Here is a 23,618-nt window from a genome sequence, read left to right on the forward strand (position 1 = left end):
ATTTAACGTTCTTATTCAAAATACTTAACTCTAAATTCGACTGTTGTGAACTCGTGCAACTTATAAACATACATACACCCACACTAACAACACGACAAAATACAATATTCTACAGTAGCACACATAAGCTTAACTACATTGCCCACTCTCCGATACACCGACTTCACACCATGGGAAATCATTACTTGGGTGATGTTGGCATATTCAATACCAACTTGGCAAGTTTTGTGGATCATTTAAAACATTTATTTCAACAATACTCCTAAACACATCATGTAAATCTACAGATAGCTGTAATTTTCTGTTTTTGTTTCTTGTGTTTGTATGACTTGTTGCATAGCTTTTATCAAATGTAATTTTATTCTTATTTTTTATGTTTCAAAGTATCTGTCAAATTAAAATTATACTACCAACCATGTTAAAGCCCTCCGGGCATTAAATAAATAAACAAATAAAAAAAATTAAAAAATAACCAATCCTCCAAAGGCTCTTTAAGAATTAACACTTGAAATCAACTTTAATATCTAATGGAGACAAATATTAAATTCGAAGGTTGAAGTAAATAAGCACGAAATCGGTTTTTAGTTTATCGTGTCGGAGGAGAGGGTAAAAGATACATTAAAATTTCATCTTTTCTCAATCAAAGTTAAGTTTGTGGGTTAGGAAATTATTAAAATAATCCAAACTACCTTTTTCTTGTAGTAGTTACTTGAGTTGAAACGAAGTGCTGTATCTAATTTTTGCGTACTAAACGTGCAGCGGAATTTGACAAGAGAGTATATAGACGCATGTTGTACTGGGAGGATTGAACGATCATTTCGTGTTCATATGTTTCATTTTTCTTTCATACCGAGAGCGAGTAAAATATGCCGAATGCAAAAATCCAACATCGACGGATCGGTTCTCTAATGAATTAATTCGGAATTTTCATTTTGTGTTCAGTGAAATGAAAGATAGAAATTAAGGAAAAGTGAACCGTATGATTTCTGCTTAAGTTCGTAAGTTAAAGTGAACCGTCTGTATCCTACTTAAGTTCGTAAGTTAAAGTAAGCCGTCTGATTCCTGCTTAAGATCGTAAGTTAAAGTGAACCGTATGTATCCTACTTAAGTTCGTAAGTTAAAGTAAACCGTCTGATTCCTGCTTAAGATCGTGAGTTAAAGTGAACTGTCTGATTCCTGCTTAAGTTCGTAAGTTAAAGTGAACTGTCTGATTCCTGCTTAAGTTCGTAAATTAAATCATGTTGGCTTCCGTCGGTCGTTTTAAAGCACCCTTGTTTTAAATGGATATATTTAATTAAATATGTAGGAACACTTAAATGCTTTCTTAGAATTACTGTTTACGTAAATTACGACTATGAAAATACATTAAAATCCTTAAGTAGAATAAATTATATTTCGCGCAAGGTACATTTTGAAGCTAACTTAACATTTCATTGTTTTTTGGTGCGAATAAATTTAAATTTTAAAATGTATCTCATGAAAATTTAAAACTGTACATAATTGATTTCTTTATAAATAAAAAATCTTCATGTCAAAGGTGGTTTAAAATTTTAAATCTCTAAAAGTTCTTGACCGATTTCTTTGAAATTTTGACACAATTTTGCATTTGAATACGCATGTGTTTTTATGTACCTATATTATATAGATGTCACCTGTGACAGGTAAAAATATGTTTCTTTTTTTTAACATCGCCATCTGTTGGATGTAAAAGCAACACTCGATATTGTTTTTCTATCTGCACAGGCAGACTAAGCCACAAGGTACAGCCAATTTGTAAAAATGCATAGAAGCCAAAACAGTATATAAATAATATATACTGATGTCATCAATTTACATATTCCTACTTGTCGGTGACCGGTCAAACCAAAGATTTCAATTATTTCTTTAAAGAAGAATTTTTATGTTTGATAATTTGGCGAATATTACCAATTTCAATATACATTTTAAGGTAAGGCTCTCGAATAGCAAGCCAGACGTCACGTGTATAATTCCCGGGGTGCGCAAGTAAATTTTGGATGACATAGTCTCACTGGCCCCAGACGGTTTTGAAATCCCAGTTGGGACTCACGTACGTTTTCATTTCACAATTATTTGATATCTACAAGAGAACTGTTGATGGGATTTTTCGGTCATTACAGTCAACAGGTTAACATAGCAATGTAATGTCTCTTAATTTCCCCTACATCACGTATTTTTTTGAGTTGAGGAATAATTTAAAATCCACAAATCCAACTTTGAATTTCTGACTTATCTGATATTACATCCCAAGCAAAGATCGTTTTAAACTGAACAAAATTTCACGATAAATTTTCTCACCGAAAGAAATCTAATTCGAGATTAAATTGTAAATCATATTAAGTTTAGTTTCCACATTTCATTTCTGAGAATTCTAATAGATTCGATTTCCACAAATTCCAATTAAAACAAACTCTCCACGCACGTATAACCTTCTTTCACATGTACAATATTCCTAAAATGTTAACAGTAATTAGCGACCTAAAAAAATCACATTATTTTTTGTGAAATTTGAGTTATTTCAGGTCAATTAATTTTAGTTAAATTTGCATTTTTTATTGCTGATTTTTTTAGAAAATCGGTGTTTTTAAAACGATATGTTAAAGTGGGACATTTTTTTAAATTATTTAAGGAATAATAAAACCTTGACCAAAGCAATATTTTGAATGTTCAATATGTTTCTATATTATTTTAAAACACAATAAAATTAGTTTGGGGAGTGGAATTTGGAAGAGAAAAAACAAAAAGGAACAGCAAGAATAAATTTAAAAGAGTTAAATAAATCAAACTAGAAGAAACGAGAACTATCAAGAAGAATCTAGAAGAAGTAAAAAGAATGATCAAACAGCAACAGAAAGATCAAGAAAAATAGGAATAAAAAAACTAAAAGAAGTAAATAAGAGTAAGAAGGAGCAAGAATGGTGAAGTAGAATCAATAAGTACAAAAATAAGATAGAAGAAACAATAGATATCAAGAAGAAGTTAGAAAGGGTAACAAGGAGCAAAAAGAACCAAAAATGAGTAAGCGGCAGCAACGAGATCAAGAAAGATCAAAAACAAAATAGAATATGTCTTAAGGAGTAAGAAAGGCTAGAAACAGCAAGATGGAACAAGAATAAGTAAACCGAAGTAAGAAAAAGAAATATTGAGCAGATTTAATCAATAAGAGCAAGAAAAAGATAAAAGAAACAATAAAGATCAGGAGAAGGTAGAAAAGGTAACAAGGAGCAAAATGTAGCATAAATGAGCAGCAACAATAAAATCAAGAAATTGCAAAAACACGCTAGAAGAAACCTTTAGAAGTAAGGAAAAGCAAGTAAGAAGAAGTAAAAAGAAAAAAAAGGAGCAAGTAAAATCAATATGAGCAAGAATAAGGTAAAAGAAACAAGAAAGATCAAAAATATGATGAAGAAGTAACAAAGAGTGAGAATTTTCAATAATAAGCATTTATAAGCAATAAGCTAAAAATAACCTGAAAGAAATACTTACGAACAAGAAAAAGCTAGAAGAACCAACAAAGATCAAGAATAATCTACAAGAATTAAGAATTAGCAAAAAAATTATCTATAAATTGCAAGAAGAAGCTAAAATAACTTAAAAGAAGCAAGAAGAAGCAGTAAGGAACAAGAACGAGCTAAAATAAGTAGAAAGAAGCAGGAAGCAGTTGTAAGGAGCACGAGGGAGCTAAACTAAGTAGAAAGAAGCAGGAAGAAGCAGTAAGGAGCAAGAACAAGCTAAAATAAGTAGAAAAAAGCAGGAAGCAGTAGTAAGGAGCAAAAGAATCTAAAATTAGTAAAAAGAAGCAGTAAGGAGCAAGAAGCTACACAAAATTATTCAAATATTACTTTAAATAAAAATGATTATTTATTTTAAAATATTCACTGCTGTGCATTGTACAAAACCCAACATAACATCGTACAATTCCTTAACGGGTCGTTGGTTTATAAGTAGCAAAATTAGATTAGATTTTCCTTTGATTAGCTTACGAGTATGGTTCCTTTTGATTGCAGGACGAGAAGTAATCCACGGTACAGAGGAAGAACAAAGGAAGTTTAGAGCACAGAGATGAAAGGAATGAAGCATTATTATTTGTTGAAATGTGAATACTTGTATGGAAGTTTGTATTATTACATAAGGTTTCTTGTACACGATGCGATAAATTTACAGATTTTAAGTCAGTTGCAGGCCTTGGCACTGTATAGATATTTAGGATACCTATCAAACAAAAGAAAACAAAGGAAAGTTCTTATTAATTTTTTTAAATACTTGAATTTCGATATCGTTGTCTTTAATTAAATGAATAAATGGAAGAATAAAAGATGTGCAATCTTGGAAGCGGAAATTAACTAACTTCTACACACGCGTACACACATGCATTTCTCTGAAATTTGATGATTTTATAAAAATTTACAGCAGTTCATACAATAAATAAATCTCGCTGCCATTTAATTAGGATTTGGCTTGAGTGACTCAGTCCCTAGGAAGAAAAGTTCAATGCTCAGTCAAATCAATAATTATTTTTACGCATAATACATGTAAATTTTGAAATACATTAAAATAAATTGATAAAAATAGATGTATCGAATTAAAAAAAACTTTATCTTTTTTCATATTTTTTATTTATTCCACTTTATTAATTATATTGGCAATGGTACTATGCCTGTTTCAGCAGGAAATGCTGAAGTAAATGAAAAAAAATAAAACAAAATACCTTCCATTGATATTTAAGGCGATGCCATACATAGTAATGCAAAATCATTTGTTTTTGGTTTGAAAATTTGGTTACCTAGAAATGTTTCAGATGCTTTTATTAAATACTGCGAGTAGAATACATCTTGGCCTTTGAAATAATCTAGTATTTTTTAGATAAGTCTTTTTACAGGCCCAGAAATAAATAATGTAAAAGGTCAATGAAAACCGCTTTAAAGTTCAAAATCTCTTACTTACAAACCCATTTACTGTTATGATTTTATTGTATAATATGACAAATTAAGTTATTTATAAAATGATCTAAAAAAAATTAAATATTTATGCCTAAACATCCACAAAATAAAATAAAAGGCACTTTTTGGCCATGTTTTTTTCTTGCATAAATCAAAACAGGCGGATGGTGGTTAAGCGGGAATTTAAACCATATCGCCATCTACGTAAGGGTTGTTATTGATAGCAGCTCAATTTAAAATATTACACGACGTAGTGCATCGCCTTAAATACAAAAACCGCTTAAGTAATAACCTTGGCAAAAAATTTGATAGGAAGTCGGATATAAATTTTATTATTTTAACAGATAGCCTACTCAGAAACGTTTTTGCCTGTTTTGTATTAAAGATGTCCAATCCTATTCCAACGAGAATTGAATTGGTTGGTTCCGTTCCTTATAAAATTCAAGTGCTTGACTCCCTATATTATGCTTTCTGTGGTCCAGACGTGAGAACTTTAGATCACATCTTTTTTGGTTGTCCTTCTCCAAACAGCTATATTTTCTTCTATCAAGCCTTATCTAAAATTGCCTCCCCTCCATTCAAGATATTATCTCTTGTAAGTTTGAATTCTACTCCTATCTTCCAAATCATTTTTAAATTTCCCCATTTAAACAAAAGCTCTAAATAGTATAAAACAAAGTGGCTATCCGCGTCTGTCTGTTTGTGCAATTAGTTCGTCTAAACTACGCAACGAAGTTTGATAGGTTTTTCACTATCATTAATAGAATTTCTTCCGGAAGGTTTATACATATAATACATGCATATAATATTTATAAAAAAAGCCGGGTACGAGTCAGCAAGTTGATATATAACTCCTCACTTTCACTTTCCCTCTCTGCATAATTTGAAATGATGGCCTAGAACACCCTTGAAGGGTGAAAACTAGAAACAATTGAAAAAAAGTTATTTTACCTTTATATAAATGTAGACGGTAGATGTTTCACTTTGTAAAAATTAATGATTTTCTATTACACATAAAGCAGGTAAACAAATTGTTTTTTTGAAAATCTGAATTAGTCATTTCGAAGACACCTGCGTTAAGAATAACTGTTCGGTATGGAAATGTTGGCTCATACCGAAAGCGATTAAGTGTCGAACTAACAAATTATTATAAGAAATATCTACACAAATATCTCCCGAGTAAAAATATCTCCCAAGTAAAAATATATGCCGCCAACGGGAAATGAACCGCACCTTCTGATCGGCTTATTTCCAACATGCCAAATAATTTGTATAAGATTAATTTGGTGGTTATTTAAAAAGCGTACATAATATATTTGTGGAAAATTCACAATTTTTACGTAAATTTTGACCAACATTGAACATTTTTGGTATAGAATCAGTTAGTTCTATTTCATGAACATATTTATTTATTTATTATTTGTTTGTCTTTTACATAATAATAGTATATGAAAACTATATTGCTTCTGAAACTTTTTAAATGGCTTTTGTACATAACTGAACGGCCCCAGCCAGTCTTTTATTTTTTTTGGAATTTGTGTGGGTTTTTCAGGCCTATTGCTTCTGAAACTTTCATCAATAAAAATTAATTCATAAAATATTTTTGACATCTCCTTCATTTTTTGTCTGAATAAGCGTTACGAATTACGAATATATAATATATTTCACACTACATAAAGATTCACCGACAGTCGAAATTGGTATGTTTAATTATTTCCATTTCACCCCTGCAGGGTCAAACTACTACTGTACTACTGTAACTACTGCAGCCCGTAGCGAAGTGGAGTTGGCAGTATGCTTTGATTTGCACCATCAAATGGTTATTCGGTATTCAGTTTCGGGTAGCGAAACTTTGTTCATTTGAAATTTCTCTTTTTTTAACTGGGATGTGATTCTATTTATTTTTTTACTGTACGATTTGTATAGCGCTATTTTTGTGAGATATCACTTCAGGGGTGCTTTACAGTTGATGCTGGTATTACAAAAAATATAAATATTACAAAAATAAAGTGAAGTTAAGTTAAGTTAAATAAAGTACAGGAACAGGTAATACGAAGAAAGAAGATTGAGACTTTGCAGCAAGAATCCTAGGTTGTGAAGAAACTGGACCAGCTGCTGCAGCAAAATAGTCCACCGCGTCCACCAACAGTACCAGCACGAGGTTCCTCATCCGTCCAGGTATGTGTCTACTGCTAATAAAGCGCTTATACCTCACATAGATAAGAGACCCTGGCAGCACTGCTGTGACATTCGGCAAGTCCATCATTAATCTCCATGTAATCCTGTTCCTGGTGATTTTTGAAGTGGTGTATTCTTCTCGCAAGGAAAAATGACAATCGGGAAAATAAATTACCCTGGGCTTAGCGAAATACTTGCTAGGGCCTTAAGATTTTTCGAGAATTCCGTTGAAAATATCTGGGGTGCTTTTACCGATCGACGTTCGTTTCGAATGACGAATATTTTTGAGCAAAATTTAGGAATATTCACTTTTAACACACTGCACTCAAATCACATTTTATAAAGTTCTAATAACTGGTTGTTGTGTTTATTTTTATTTAAGTTAAAATTTTGTTTGATTGATTTCAAAAATAATTTCAAAGGGATGTTGCTTTATTCCCCTTGAAAATACCAACAAAAAACCCAAAGAGGACGCGTTAGGACGCGTCCGGCTGCCACGAAGGGCGCTATACAACTTGCTTATGCTATACTCTATACGCCTTCCACTTTAAACACGGAATAGATAAAAACATAAGGGTTAACTGTTTTTTTGTTTTGTCTTTGTCTTTGACGTTGTCTCTGTCTCTGTCTTTGTCTGCGCTGCAAATCTGGCAGCTAAAAAACTGGCCACGACGCATTTTAGTAGACTGGCACATGAGGTTTCCGTCGTGAAAAAATTAGGTTTATTTCTGACATATTAATTTTTAATTGACTGTCATCGCGTGAATTTAACAATAATTCCACGAAGGTGATATTTTTTTACTAACATAAATGCCTTATGCATGGGTAGGTAAATATAAATCAAAGAAATAAACGTTTATATTGCGCAAACGATGAATAAAAATGTAATTTTTTGTGTGTTTATTTTCTTATATTTTTTATTGTATAGAATAAGATTAAAAATAAAGCGACAATTTTCTTGCAAATTTCCTAAAAAAAAATAATGTATTTTCGAAAATTTATCGATGTTTGGATTAAAATTGTGATGTCCTTTTTTTACTTTTTTCAAGTTAAAAAATTAAAACATTCCAATTAATAAATCTTATAGTAAATTAAAAATACAATTTTTTATAACGATAATAATTTTATCCAGTTTTTTTAAATTGTATTTGCTTTTAAAACATCTTCAAAAACAAGATATTCACAAACAAAATATTCCGAAATTCGATAATAAATTTCAAGTTATTTCACCAATCTTCTTTTGCTGCATAAACGGTGTTTTTCTCTTTCCATTTACTATTTTGTGGCCGTTAAATGTTAATTTATATTAGTAAGGACTTAGCATATACGGTTGTTTATCAATTGTCTAAAATGTTCATCACATTTATAATTAAGGCTGTTTGCCTTTATTTAGACTAGTTACTCTTATAATTGGGAAAAATAGTGTCTAGGACGGCTTTGAGCCCGAAATTATCTATGCCATGCTCTTAAAATATCTTTCTATTGCTAGAAATAACTGAAAACTAACCTCGGTTCTGAACTGGAGAGGCGAACCTATATACTAGAGACATCTCTTGGGGAACTCTTTAAACTTTATGAGCAACTAACACAAGAGCCATCTATACTAAGTAGTTCGAACTATCACAACTTCTGCGAAGAAAGTGGGTACGATTTTGATATTTATTTTTCGTAGTACGTTGATTAATTACATTAGAAAAAACATAGTAGAAAAATGCTGAGCTAATTATTTTCCAATAGTTTTTGCATTATCTAGATAACATTTTCAGAGACTTAAAATAGAGGATTACGGATATTATTGATAACGCAGTAACCGACTAATTACGGAGGAAGGAAAGAGAAAGGTCGACCCTGCCATCACCTTTGGGTAATTTAAATTTAAGCTTATTTCTACAAAATTTTCATCGACGATTTTTTATGTTGCTCAAAGGTTTAGAATAATTGAATAAAACAAGCAAAAATGTATCGAAGAAAATTAACCTTCATCTCTGAGAAGATAAACAAAAATAGTTGCGTTTTGGGCGTGTTTGTGTGCTAAGTTTTGATCAAGTGACGGCCTCCGTAGTGGATTGGTTACAATCCGAACCCCGGCGTGCGCAAGTAAATTTAATTTGTTTTTATTTTACTTATTATTAATTTCAAATGATGTATAGTATATTAGAGGCACGTTCCAGAGTGAAAGATACTTTCAGTATTTCCCTGGTGAAAAACCACGATTCAGAATCGAAAACTTGCTTGAAATGACTCTAGCCATGTTTGGTGACAAGATAGCCAACTACTTCCCACCTTCCTCTAACTCATCTCCTTTCCTTCCACATTACCTACATTCTCACAATAAACCCCAACTTGGGTATATATGCCCCAATGCCATAGTTTCACTGTCTCTAGGAGCTGGGACTACGGTACTGTAATGTAATACGGTAATGAGGCCTACTCTAAGGAGCTAACAGTATTGATCCCCGGAACTAACAGTAATGATCCCCAAAGCTAACAGTAATGATCTCCGGAGCTAACAGTAATGATCCCCAAAGCTAACAGTAATGATCCCCGGAGCTAACAGTAATGATCCCCAAAGCTAACAGTAATGATCCACGGAGCTAACAGTAATGATCCCCGAAGCTAACAGTAATGATCTCCGGAGCTAACAGTAATGATCCCCAAAGCTAACAGTAATGATCCCCGGAGCTAACAGTAATGATCCCCGGAGCTAATAGTAATGATCCCCGGAGCTAATAGTAATGATCCCCAAAGCTAACAGTAATGATCCCCGGAGCCAACAGTAATGATCCCCGTAGCTAACAGTAATGATCCCCGGAGCTAACAGTAATGATCCCCGGAGCTAACAGTAATGATCCCCAAAGCTAACAGTAATGATCCCCGGAGCTAAAAGTAATGATCCCCGGAGCTAACAGTAATGATCCCCGGAGCTAACAGTAATGATCCCCGGAGCTAACAGTAATGATCCCCAAAGCTAACAGTAATGATCCCCGGAGCTAACAGTAATGATCACGTGCGTGAAACTCGACGGACACGAGCAAAACACCCATTCACATGAGAACGGGTAGTTTCCTCGATTGGTTTTTGTGTAAGACGGCTAGTATATGGAACGAGCTACCAGCATTTATTTTTCCTCCTCATATATTCCAAGCCTTTCCGAGACCCGCACACGGACAAAACTTACTGATATTAAATATTGCTTATTTATTAAGAATCTCTTCAAAATATTCGCAATCCGATAAAAACGGGATTGCAGGCCTTTAACGAATGAATTAAAAGGTTTCCTAATAAACTTTCAGTAAAACACGAAAACTTTATAGCGAAGTAAGAACACGCGTTTTCGTTATTTCGTCATTGTTTATAATTAGGACAAATGAAGTTGCATGAACACGTGTATTATGAATGTGCTTAATTATTATTAGGAAACGGACTGCAATCTTGTTTTCAACATTTTTTTATAATTCAGCAAAAATCATTTTTCTTCGTAAATCCATTCTTACAACCCCTACCTTAACCCGCCTCACAACGTAGCCCAACCGGTTGATGACATAACTCCCCTGCCTTTACACTGCACAGACAGGGGAGCTCTTTTATGGTGTCACATAATTTATTTATTTTTAAACTCGCACGAAATTAAAAATATTGTTTTTTTTTTAATGGTGACACAATTATCTTTGAAATGTGTATTAAATATCACTTTACGAAAATCATTGAACTAAACTTGTTCTCGTTTTTTTTAATAGAAATTTGACCCCGAAAATAGAACTGAAAAGATAGACACGTATTTTTACTGCCCTTATCATCTGGTAAAATTGATGGAACATTGTCAGATTTCGAATTTCTCACTTGAGTTACATGCCTTTGGCTTAGGAGTCTGTTGGTCTTATAGGCGACATTAATTTTCATTCAAATCGGCTTAGATTACACTTCTAGACATTTCAATTCAGTGGCATCACTAATCTATCCATCTCCTTCCCCTCGGTCCATCACTTTGAAATAATCAATCAAATCCAACTCATCGGTTCATTTATATAGAGAAAAAAAGCATTAAACTTAATGAAAAATTCATTAGGTTTAATGCTTTTTTTCACTTGCCAATTGACACCATATAAATTATAATTAATTACTAACAGCCTTACTAAAAGACGTAATGAAAATTAATGTGATGTGAAAAACCTTACTAATAAAAACACTGACATAAAGTAGTTGATTGAAAGATAATGCGTATCTAGCCAAAGAGGTTTGTTTATCTGTTGTACAGGTTTTCCAATAAGAGGTGTTATTTTGATATTCAACCGTAAAAGATCAATGGTTTCGTTGCTTGTGTGGCACGTAGCGCCGTCTTGTTGAAAGTAAACATTGTCCAGATCAATACCATCCAATTCCGGCCATAAAAAATCATTAACCATCTCTCGATAGCGCAATCCATTCACCGTAACTGTTGCTCCAGCCTCATTTTCGAAAAAAAAGTAAGGTCCAATGATTCCGCCGGACCATAAACCGCACCAAACAGTCACACGTTGAGGATAGAGAGACTTTTCAACAATAACTCTTGGGTTTTCAGAGCCCCAGGTGCGACAATTTCGCTTGTTGACAAAGCCACCGAGGTGGAAATGGGCCTCATCACTTGAAGCGTGTATCGTTCCATTTGTATTAATGGCGTAGTTTCTACTTGTCAAATGTCAAAAAATGACAGCTTCAAAAGTAACATATACCGAAATAGCGGGCTATTCAAAATAACACCTCTTATTGGAAAACCCTGTATAAACTATAAATATCTCATCGAATTTTGGAATATTTCCAAAAAAATTTGAAAATTTTAAATATTTCTTAATTTTGAACCATTTTAAAAACAAAATAAAAATTTCTTAATTTTTGTATTTTAAATATTATTGGGGTATTTTGCATTGTTGCGCTTCCTCCTTCACTGTAAAGATGTCCGAAATTTGAATAAAATATCTACACCTTATTTTTAATTAATAAAAGTGAACCCCGCAATGCTTCGCTATTGTTTATGTCTTTCTCAAGCGACTCCGACTTCTTCCATCATTCAAACTGCTCTCCAAACACTCATGGCATCACTAAGAACAAACTTTGAAACTTTCAGCGATATCGCGCGACCACTTTTCGAGTTTTGCGATTGTGCTCGCAGGCTAAATTTTTATATATTGTGAAGATTGTTTATAAATACACCGGTATCGATTGATTGTATGTATGCATGTAATTGTATATATATGCGTATGAGTGTGTTTATGTATGTTGTGTGCCTTTGAGTGTGTTGACCGTGTTTATTTATTTATTTAAGGAGAAAACACAGATACAGACAGTAATTAATAAATAATTTTGTAATACAATAACTTGAGAATTCTCCTGAATCCTATCTATTTCTCACAGATTGACTGGTAGATAACAATTTTAAATAATTTTTTTCATGTAAATAAGGAAAAAGTATAAAAGAAAATTATTTTGTATGTGGATAATGCTCAATTTCAAATAAAAGTGTACAAATATTTATTATACAAGTTTAGAGATAAATCATAAAAAAGTACTTAAAGAGTATAGTGAATGAAGTAAGTACACATTTTCTTTTTTTTATAGGAAAACAGACTTCAATTTCCTACCAAAAGTACTATATGTATCAAAAGTATGTCGGAATCCTTCAGGTTTTGGTTTTTATTATACAATGCTGACACCAGCATTTGTGCGAGTCCGGCTAATATGGAATGAGTCGTTAAGCCTCGTCGTTCTGGGTGGTATTTTAAGGTTTATTAGATTGAGTAAGCCAGGACAGTCTATAAAGTTGTTACAGATTTTGTACAAGGTCATTAGGTCAAGGTAAGTTCGCCGGTTAGTAAGAGTGGAGACGTTATATTTCGAGAGCATATTTGTGTATCTCCGTTTAGGTGCGCTCATTCTGTGGTTGAGGTAACGCAGAAATTTCTTCTGCATACTTTCAATATTTTCTTTATAGATATCGTAAAGTGGAGTCTATATGGAGGTGCAGTATTTAAGTTGAGAACGGACCAGTTTATAGTAAAGCAGAAGGTAGGTTTCAGGTTTTCGAAATACGCGGCTGTTTCTGATATAAAGCCTAGCATGCAGTAACCTATATTCACAATGTTTTTAATGTGTATACTCGATCTAGTGAATAGTTACCAATGTAATAATTGTGAATAATAGCGTTATGATTTTAGTGTTATATCTGTTTATGTATGTTGTGTGCCTTTGAGTGTGTTGACCGTGTTATATCTATCTGTTTATTTATGTTGTGTGCCTTTGAGTATTTTGACCGTGATATATCTATCTGTTTATGTATGTTGTGTGCCTTTGAGTATGTTGACCGTGTTATTTATATCTGTTTATGTATGTTGTGTGCCTTTGAGTATGTTGACCGTGTTATTTCTATCTGTTTATGTATGTTGTGTGCCTTTGAGTATGTTGACCGTGTTATATCTATCTGTTTATGTATGTTGTGTGCCTTTGAGTATGTCGACCGTGTTATATCTATCTGTTTATGTATGTTGTGTGCCTTTGAGTATGTTGACCGTGTTATATCTATCTGTTTATGTATGTTGTGTGCCTTTGAGTTGTTGACCGTGTTATATCTATCTGTTTATGTATGTTGTGTGCCTTTGAGTATGTTGACTGTGTTATGAATGTTGTGCCTTTGTTTTGTAGTACTTAAAATATTATACTTCTGTATATATTTTCAACATTTTGGCTTCTAGTTATATGTGTGCTTCAGTCCTATAATTAATACTGTGAAATTTATCTGCTGACAAACTGCTTTGGCAGTTCAGTGGGTATTTGTAATGAAGAATAATAATGAAATTCCACGATGAATGATCAGTACGCTCCTCGGGTGACCCCGACTTCTTTTATCATTTAAAATACTCTCAGCACTGCTAAGAACAATCTTTAATATATACAGCGATATTGGTGGAATACTTACTTATAAGGGGGTGACAGAATACGCTATAAGTTCAAAGCGTTGTATATAACTCCATATTGCTCGCCATACAATCCCATACGGACCTTTCACACCTAAAAAGATGTGTTATAAGTGTGGGCGTGGCTACGATATGCGCTTTGATCTGCTAGCCAGGCTACCTACGGCAGGAGAAGGGGTCAGAACAATTAACGAAGCTCCGTAATTACGCGGCTGTCATCTTTCAAAGTGACAGATCCCACACAAAGAAATCATATTCGGCAGCAGTTCCCCAATTCATCTGACGCCCTATCCTGAGTAAGATTGTAGCGTATTGTGTCCAGAGATGTGCAAAATGGGTACCCAAAACCATTTGAAATGCAAAATGGAAATGGGTCAAAACTTTTCCATTTGAAAATGCAAAATGCAAAATGGTTTTTAGAAAAGCATTTCAAATGCAAAATGCAAAATACCTATTTTCAAAATGCATTGAAAATGCAAAATGGTTTCTCAGGTCAAACATTCAAAATAATTATATAATTTTTAAACAATTTTGTCATTTAATCAACATCAATGTAGAACAAACATATTACAAACATAGTCACGGCTCCCTAAAGGCTTCAACTTTCTATTATTCTATCATTTTATTCTATTTTATTTTCAATTTATTCTGTTTTCTTTTCGTTGTCTTTCTGTTCTATCTTTTTGTTTTTGATTATATATTTCATTGTATGTCTATATGGAATGTGTGGGACTGCACTAACCTCTCCACATACCGGAATAAACACCTTATTATTATTATTATTACATGATGGTAAATCCAAAAACACCACGACTACAGATTATGAAACCACAAAAAATTTGCGCGGGACTAATGTTGCCAACGTAAAAACATAGAAACTGCTATCTAACATTTAATATTACAGCGTCATACAGTTTTTTGGCTTGCAGTGTAAATAAAATATTGTAAACTAGACAAAACATACTCATATGTAAAGCATTTAAGCATTAAAATGAATCATCAACATAAACAAAAAAATTTTGTTGTGCCACAATACGAAGTATGTCAAAAAAATACAAATAAATAGTAGTATATCTGTGTGTAAGGATAGAATGGCCAACCTTATGATTCCAGAGATAGCCTCATTTTTATTGTCAGTGCCATACAAATTTTTCTTAAAAAAATGATAACTCCTTCATTGGTACACGCAATTGTTTCGTATGAAATTTTATAGCATAGTAATGATTAGAAGAATCCATTTCTAGCCAAAAAAATACCCTTTAAATTCAAGTCTCTATGTCTATGAAAGGCGATTTTCAGCCCACTGTGCGTCATGGCCCCATGTTCAGTATTTGAATCAGTATTTTTTGTAATGGTATCACTCAATTGCCAGGGCTCCTACCAGGAAGCAACTCGACAAATGTAAATTATCTCTCATAGCGAGGTTGAGGACCAACTTTTTTATATTAACTCCACACAGAAGGCCCTGAAGAAAGTAATTTCTCTCAGGGTCTATGTCATCTTTGGGGATGCTGTGTGGAGGGTCTTTTTGTGGAGAGGAAGGAGTAAACATGGGTCTTGAAGAGTCCCATGTTGTAGGAGGGAGGAAACACAGAGGCCAGCAGTTCGTTCCACAGCCGAGCTGTTGAACTTAAGAACGAATCGTAGAAGCGACCCGTTCTCATGTGACAAATGTCAACCGTGTACAAATGTTGGGCGCGCGTTTGGCGTGTATTCCGACTACGCACCGGTGCCGAAGGGATCAATGACGCTAGTTCCTCAGAGCATCTTCCATTGTAATACCGATAGAACAAGGACAGCATACCTACCTGACGCCTGTGCTCTAAAGATTGCAGTCCGTTTGTTAAGATTGGGGAATCTATCAAACGGACCGCCCGTTTTTGCACAGAGTCAAGGGTTTTTTCAGATATTTAGGGGCTCCGGACCAGAGATGGCTGCCAAATTCGACAGTAGGGCGCACTTGCGATTTGTACAGGGTCAGCAGTTGTGTACTATTAAAGTATCTGCGGGCCCTGTACCGTACGCCCAGCTTCTGAGAGGCCAACTTTACTCTGGCTTCGATGGAGCCCCCGTACCTGAGCTGGTCACTTATAGTTACACCAAGCATATCAATGGAAGGCCTGTTCGGAAGATTGCTTCCGTTGAAGGAGACTAGATTGTCATTTGGATCCCTTTTAGACGTAATCAGACAGGATTGGGTCTTTGAAACATTAAATTCGACGAGATTATTTTTACCCCAGGAGGAAATACTCTCTAGATAACCGTCCATTCTCTGTTTCAAAGCCCTCCGAGCCGTTGGAGTTTGTGTGCCCTTTGGGGGCTTGTCAAACAAAAAGCCATCATGAACAACTGTACTGTCATCCGCGTAACAATGAATCGGTGCACATGTCAAAAGGTCATTGATGTGCAATAAAAACAAAGTCGGAGACAGAACCGATCCCTGTGGGATCGGTTCTGTCTCCGACTGATATTTGGGGCTTATGAAAAAAATATGAGTGGAGAAAGAAGGAAGAATGTTGCAAAAAAGCATTTAAAATGGAAAATGCATTGAGAAAGGCATTTAAAATGCAAAATGGTTTTTAGAAAAGCATTTAAAATGCAAAATGGAAACTACCCATTTTGCATTTCCATTTGAAATGGATTTATTTGAAATAAAGCACATCTCTGATTGTGTCACCCTAACATATAATACGTATATGACACGCCAAAATTATGCGTGCATAATATAGCGTAATGTGTATAAAGTTTTTTATTTTTTTATTTATTTATTTGCTAAGACATACACAGTACAATAAGATACAGTTAGATATTTTTAGTTATTACATAGTTGTATTAACTATTACGTATGTCCATAAAATATCATTACGTAATTTCGCCTGAGATTGTTATAAAAGGAATGAAGTATGTGGATAGATAATAATAAATGAATTGAAAACAAGAATTATAATAATCTCACGAATTGTAATTGACTGTTAATACATAGAAGTTTTGAAAAATGATGTGAAAATATTTTTGAAATATGTCATGCTAAGAAATTTAATAATTTAGTTTTGTATGTTAGAAAGGAATCATGAAAGATGTCTAAATGTAGTAATTTTTCGTAATGGGTGCATGTTATGATTGCGCGAGTAATTACTAAGTTGTTTGCTGCATTGGTATTGTTGGTAAATGTTGTATTATTGCGGTAAATGTTGTTTTAATATAAAAAAGATGTAAATGTTTTATTATTGCTGATGGCTTATAACTTATTATGTAACTTAAACTGTATGTAATGTAATGTAATGCTTATTACGTAACTTAAACTGTTTAGCACACTTTTTCCATATACTTCTCTAATCGAAACACGTTTTTCCGTTTTTAATTAGCTGACATCTACCCGTCTACCATGTAATATGTTGTTATCCTTAGGGGATAGACTTTTAACATCGCTCACTTTTCTGTAGGTCTTTTCAAGATATACAATTCCGTGTTACATTATTTTGATGTATCTCATAATGTTAAGCCAGCGTTAGAAATGTAAGCCCCCGAAAACATATTTTTTTACGACTTGATTACAAAACATCGACTTTTCTCCACTTTCTATAAATGTACTAATCATGTATTGTATATTTAAACCTTCCGGAAGAAATTTTCTAAATGATAGTAAAAACCCTATCAAAATCAGTTGCGTGGCTTAGAAGAACTAAGCGCACAAAACGATAGACGCGGAGAGCGGCTTTGTTTTATACTATTTATAGATAGTTAATATTGTGAAATGGAAAAAAGTTAAATCAAACTGAAAATAAATATTTACTTATCTTAGAATTCGCTCAGTTTTGATTGGTGCAAGCGATCGTGTTCATAAAACATTTATTTTATTTATTCTAATTCAAGTCGGCTTCATTCTACACATACAATGTTCAAAAATAACCTTTTGCCACGGAAGATATAAACCTATAGACGTGTGCTATGTGCTTGTTTGTGTGCAATAAGTAAGCTCAATTATTCCTTACTATTAAAACTTTTTATAATATCGACATTCTATCGGGGACAAAAACGGGGACTTTCTATAAGATACGAAACGTCTCATATCCGTTGGCGATAATAGTGGTGTTCTTTCAAATTGGTAGGTTGGGTACCGCTGCCCCGGGAACCATTTATTGGATAATCAACACTTATGGTATAGGACATCCCAAGGTGTATTTGGTGTCTTAGCAGGTGTGCATGTTTATCCAGGTCTTGACGGTGGATATATCTGCCCACCTGATTGAGGTAGACCTTATGACCTCTCGAGCTGGACTACTTCGACCCATAGCTTTTACCCACGGAGGGAGGAATAGATTCACTGACCTAAGATCCCTACCCACCCCTCATACCTTTTTTCCATTTCAAAACTCCTCTCCTACCTTTCCTTAAAAAAACCCTCCACACAGCATCCCCATGTGCCCCGAAGGAAATTATTTTCCTAGATTCTCCTCCTGTGTTGAGTAAATGTAAAAAAAATGCAAGACTGACGTAAGCCTAATGATAAGATTAAGAAAAGGGTGCTTAGATGATTTGAGCGTGTTTGATGTATACAGGGTGTATCGGCACGTACCCGAAAAACTTTTACCAGCTATTCCTTAGCACATTTGGAGTAAAAAATGTTATGGGTACTTTGCTGTCCGGTAACATTTTTTTTTAATAAAAAATTTACTATTCATATTTTCACCACATGTCACCAATGTTTTATCCTTTGTCAAAGTTTGAAAACCCGTCTGACAATATTTTGTTCGAGTTTCGTTGAATAATGTACGTACGTACCTACGTTGGCGCGCTTTTACAATCACAACGAAATGGCACGGCACCATTCGTCTCATTTTTAGCTATTATTATTTAGTGCGTACGAAAGAGCGAGGACACTTTTTAACACACTTGCTAATAACAGCTGTTGAACACAAACAATGCAAATGACAGTGACGGAGTGTGGATTTTTTATTTATTTTTTTTGTTTTTAATGGAAAAAAAAATGTTACCGGACAGCAAAGCGCCCATAATATTTTTTACTCCAAATGTGCTGAGGAATAACTGGTTAAAGTTTGTCGGGTACTTGCCGATACACCCTGTATATTATGGCAAGATCAATTAAATCAAATACCGGCCATCATAAACAGAATAACCTTAGACTATGTATGAATGTGAATAAAACGAGGAATATTTGCCTTAAATGAGTTGTATGATGATTAATCCTATCTGCGTATCCTTGCGGGAAAACGGTGTGATTGTTAGTTAGTTATTTTATTGTATTTAATTTTTTATTTTGTGAATTAAATCACACCTCTAGAAATTATTTGTTCATTGCTTGCTGCCAATACAAACAGCGCAAAATTATTCACTGGTCAAATTGATGGATGGTAATTTATCAAAATGTCAGTAGTGCCGAAAAGTTCATAACATTATGAAGTTACGAGAAATGAAGCTTGTGTTTCGTCAAACATTACACAAACATGTCGCAAGATATCACGTGCCGAAAACGCAATAAAAAAATTAAATATATAAAAAAAAAATTAAATAGTGATATATAAGCACTGACAGCTCCATTTCCCCGCTTGACGGACCGCCAGTTAAGTCGGTATTGGCACAAACTCCTCGCTTTATTCACATTCGTACATCGTCTCATACATAATCGTTTATTTATTTATATATTTACGCCTAAAAAGGCTTTTACATTTTAAATTTTTAAAAAAGAAAGACAAACATTCCCGGGTTACGAATAACCTGACAATATTTGAAAATCTCCTACTACCACCACAGTAAGCTAAAAATGTTGCTTGTGTTGTGATGGAGGACTTAGCCAGCTGAGGAATTGAACACACTACGCCTGGGTGGGACCCAAACGCGATGTCAACTCGGCCACCGACCGTAATACATGATGCAGTGTACATAAGAGAATATCTGTATTATACAGGAGATACTAGCAGTATATAGATGTAATCCATTGTAAAGTAGGTACAAAATACACAATTGTAAAATTGTGATTTCAAGTATAATGAGAAAATATGAAGCAATATTATTAAAACGTAAGAGTAACAAGTACAAAATAAATTACAACAACATATAAGACAAAACATTAAAACTAATTTACCAACGCTACTCTAATTTGTATGATTCGACAAAGTGTTGGTATAGATTATGCTTAGTTCTATAAATGGAGTCAATAAATAAATCAATAGCACCCCCATACTTGTGGCCCAGATCATGAATCTTATTGGTCAGTGAGTGTGTCTGATAGTTGGTCGTGCATGTATTGCAGAAGAATGTTATATTTTGTCTTTTATTCCTAGTTGGCACATGGAATTTGTTAGTGGCAACGATGGCAGGACTATCAATTAAGTTGTTATCTGTGTAACACAAACAGGTCTGAAATAATTCTCCTGTCAGACAGTGTTATTACATGCAATTGATTCATCAAACTGAAATAATTAATGTAATCAAAAGGAATTCTGTGCTTAAAATTTACGTACTTAGAAATTTGTGCTGAACACTTTCTATATTATTGGAGTGAATTTTATATAGAGTGGACCAAATGGATGAATTATACTCCAATTGACTTCTGACTAATGAAATATAGAGGGTTCTCAAACAATCTATGAACTTAAAATTAGTTAAAGTTCTGCAAAAGAAGCCAAGCATCTTTAAAGCCTTTTAGTTATATAGTTAATGTGTGCAATGAATGTCAATGAAAGTTCATATATTATTCTAACTCTTGACATGGCCCGACTCAGATATTTGATTTATATTTGATTTTATATTTTATATTTATATTTGATTCCCTTGATGGTGCCGTGTCTTCCTCGGGCGTCCCCAACTTCTACTGCCATTAACATTCGCGTCGTATATAATTCCTTCACTCCTTTCTCGTGATAAAAAATGCTATTTAACTCTTGATAGGCCAAGATGCCAAACAAAACGTCTGTAACCAAGTGGGTATTCCGACGACCCCATGCGTTTTTCTGTCTTATAGACTAAACTATAGAAATCCCAATTATTTAGTTAATTATTAATGATAACTTATGTATTTGAGCAGAAATTCGTAAAATACTAAAATGATATGTCAAGTATTTAAGCTAATATAAGGAGGATAGTAATTTTGGATACTACCCATTCCCGCACTTGGCTGCAGGATTGTTAATATGATTAATTACATTTTAGATTGTTTAAGTGTGTGATAAACAAATTTCGAATTTGAGAAAAACAAATGTTAGGTTTGGTTAAATTAGGTCAGGTAAAGTGAGGTTAGGTTACATAAGGTTAGGTTAGGTTATAATAGGTTGAGTTGAGTTAGGTTAGGCTAGGTTAAATTAGGTAACTTCAAGTTAGGTTAGATTAAGTTAGGATAGGTTAAGTTAGGTTATTTCGAATAAATCATATACTTTGGGGTGTGACATTATATGTTAAGTGTATAAAATTGTAATACACCAAATTTTATTGAATCAATTAAATTATATAACAGCCAACCAAGTAAACCTGATTGGCTGTCATTTTCTAATTCAATAAAATGTGTTTTTTTTAATATTTAATAAGTAAGGTTACATTAACTCCTGACAGGCCAAGATGCAAAACAAAACTTCTGGAACCAAGTGGATCTTTCGACGACCACATGATTTTTCATGGGGTCGATTTTTCCACGTCTTATGGGCTTTTAAACGAAAGAAATCCCAATTCTTCAGTCAATTATTAATGGTAACTTATGTATTTTCGCAGGAATACGTAAAATACTAAAATGATATGTCAAGCATTTAAGCTAATATAAGGAGGATAGTTATTTTGGGTACTACCTACTCCCCCCTTGGCTGCGGGAAAGTTAAGTTAGGTGAGGTTTTTTCAAGGTGTGTAATTCCAGTTGGCTTAATTCCCCCACGCGTAATTTAGTCCGTGTGCAATGTTATTATTCGTACGTAGGGTAAGTGAGTTTTGCCCAAAATACACCCAAACTCCGATAGGAGAGATAATCAAAAGTAAGAAGAAGCATGAAAATCCTAAACACTGTTATCTAGAGAACTCATTCTGGCAACACGGCTTTTTTTTACCAAGATCCGAGAAATTTATAAAAATAACATTTCTGATTATCCCTCATTATTGTGTTGGCACAGCAACATGTTGCCATTATTGACGGACAGGGCGATAAAGATAATAAAAACAGGCATTATTTTTTCTACATCTCCGAAACAGGACTCTTATTGGAAACATTGTTTTATATCGTGAGAAAAACTTTTTAACATATACTAGAGAACTTCGATATCTAGTTTTTCGAATTTTTCCTATGTTTCTGGTTAATTATTGAAACAGATCTTTTTGGCATACACTAATATTATTTATAAATTATTGAAGATAATATCAACAACTCGGCTCCCTAGTAAGCGATCACAGATGGTTTGAAAGGGAGATATTTAAATACGATTGTTAGAGGTATAGCGCTAATATTAAAAAAAAAACTATAGCAGTTAAGATAAAATTGTGAAAATATTTAATAAAACACGACTCGTTTGAAATAGAGCAAAAATCTCTCAACAAATGCTTTGAATGCATTTAAAGATACACTGTGATTTTTTTTCATTTCTATAACATATCAAATAACAGAACGAAACAAGTTATTAACAATTTTCGAGGCTTACTTTGCGATTTTTTTTCTATCGAGGGAATTTCATATAATTAAAGTTTCGGCCTAACAAATGTAAAGATATTGTTTTTTTGAAACTTAAAACGTAGGAAGTTGAGTTGACTGACTGAAAATATGAAAAAGAAACGGAAAATAAAAATCGCAACTGGGACTCAAACCCAAATACTTAGGGATTTTGACCTGTAACCTCCTGATTAGCAGCCGAGGATCTTGACCAATCAGCCACGGAGATCATATTAATAGTGTAAATACTCTGTTTTTGTTTATGTATTTTGTTACAGATGACACACATAAACTTCACTTTGACTTTGGTTCAAGATTTTGTTTATGATAGCCTGCGATAAGCGAGCCCTAAGGGTCTGAGACAAAGGTGTGAAATCGTCGGATCACGACAATAGAAAGAATTTTATTTTTTTATTTTTTTTGCTGGATTTTATTTAGGTATTGGAGCCAGGAAGGAGTCTGAAAGGGTCGAGAGGATGCACTAGGTGGCATGAAAGGCTGGGAGGTGACTGGAGAGACTGGAGAGACTAGGATGAGGTGATTTTGCACAGCGGTGCTGCCAAGGTCTTTTATCTATGTGAGGATATTGTGTCGGCGCTCTTTATTGGCAGCAGACACATGTCAGCGCTATATTAGCGGCGGACACATGCCTGAGCGGATGACGAGCCTCGTGCTGGCACAGTTGGTGGACGGGGTAGTCTCTCTCCCTGCAGCAGCTGGTACAGTTCCTTCGCTACCTAGGACTCTTGCAGCAGAGTCTCCATCTTCTGTCTTTGTCGAGCGTCACAGCGGTGCTGCCAAGGTTTGTTGTCTATGTGAGGATGTTGTGTCGGCGCTCTTTATTGGCAGCAGACACATTTCAGCGCTATATTAGCGGCGGACACATGCCTGAGCGGA

Source organism: Hesperophylax consimilis, chromosome 30 (genome assembly GCF_061612785.1).
Source record: "Hesperophylax consimilis isolate HC1 chromosome 30, BYU_Hcon_1.0, whole genome shotgun sequence".
Classification (NCBI taxonomy): domain Eukaryota; kingdom Metazoa; phylum Arthropoda; class Insecta; order Trichoptera; family Limnephilidae; genus Hesperophylax; species Hesperophylax consimilis.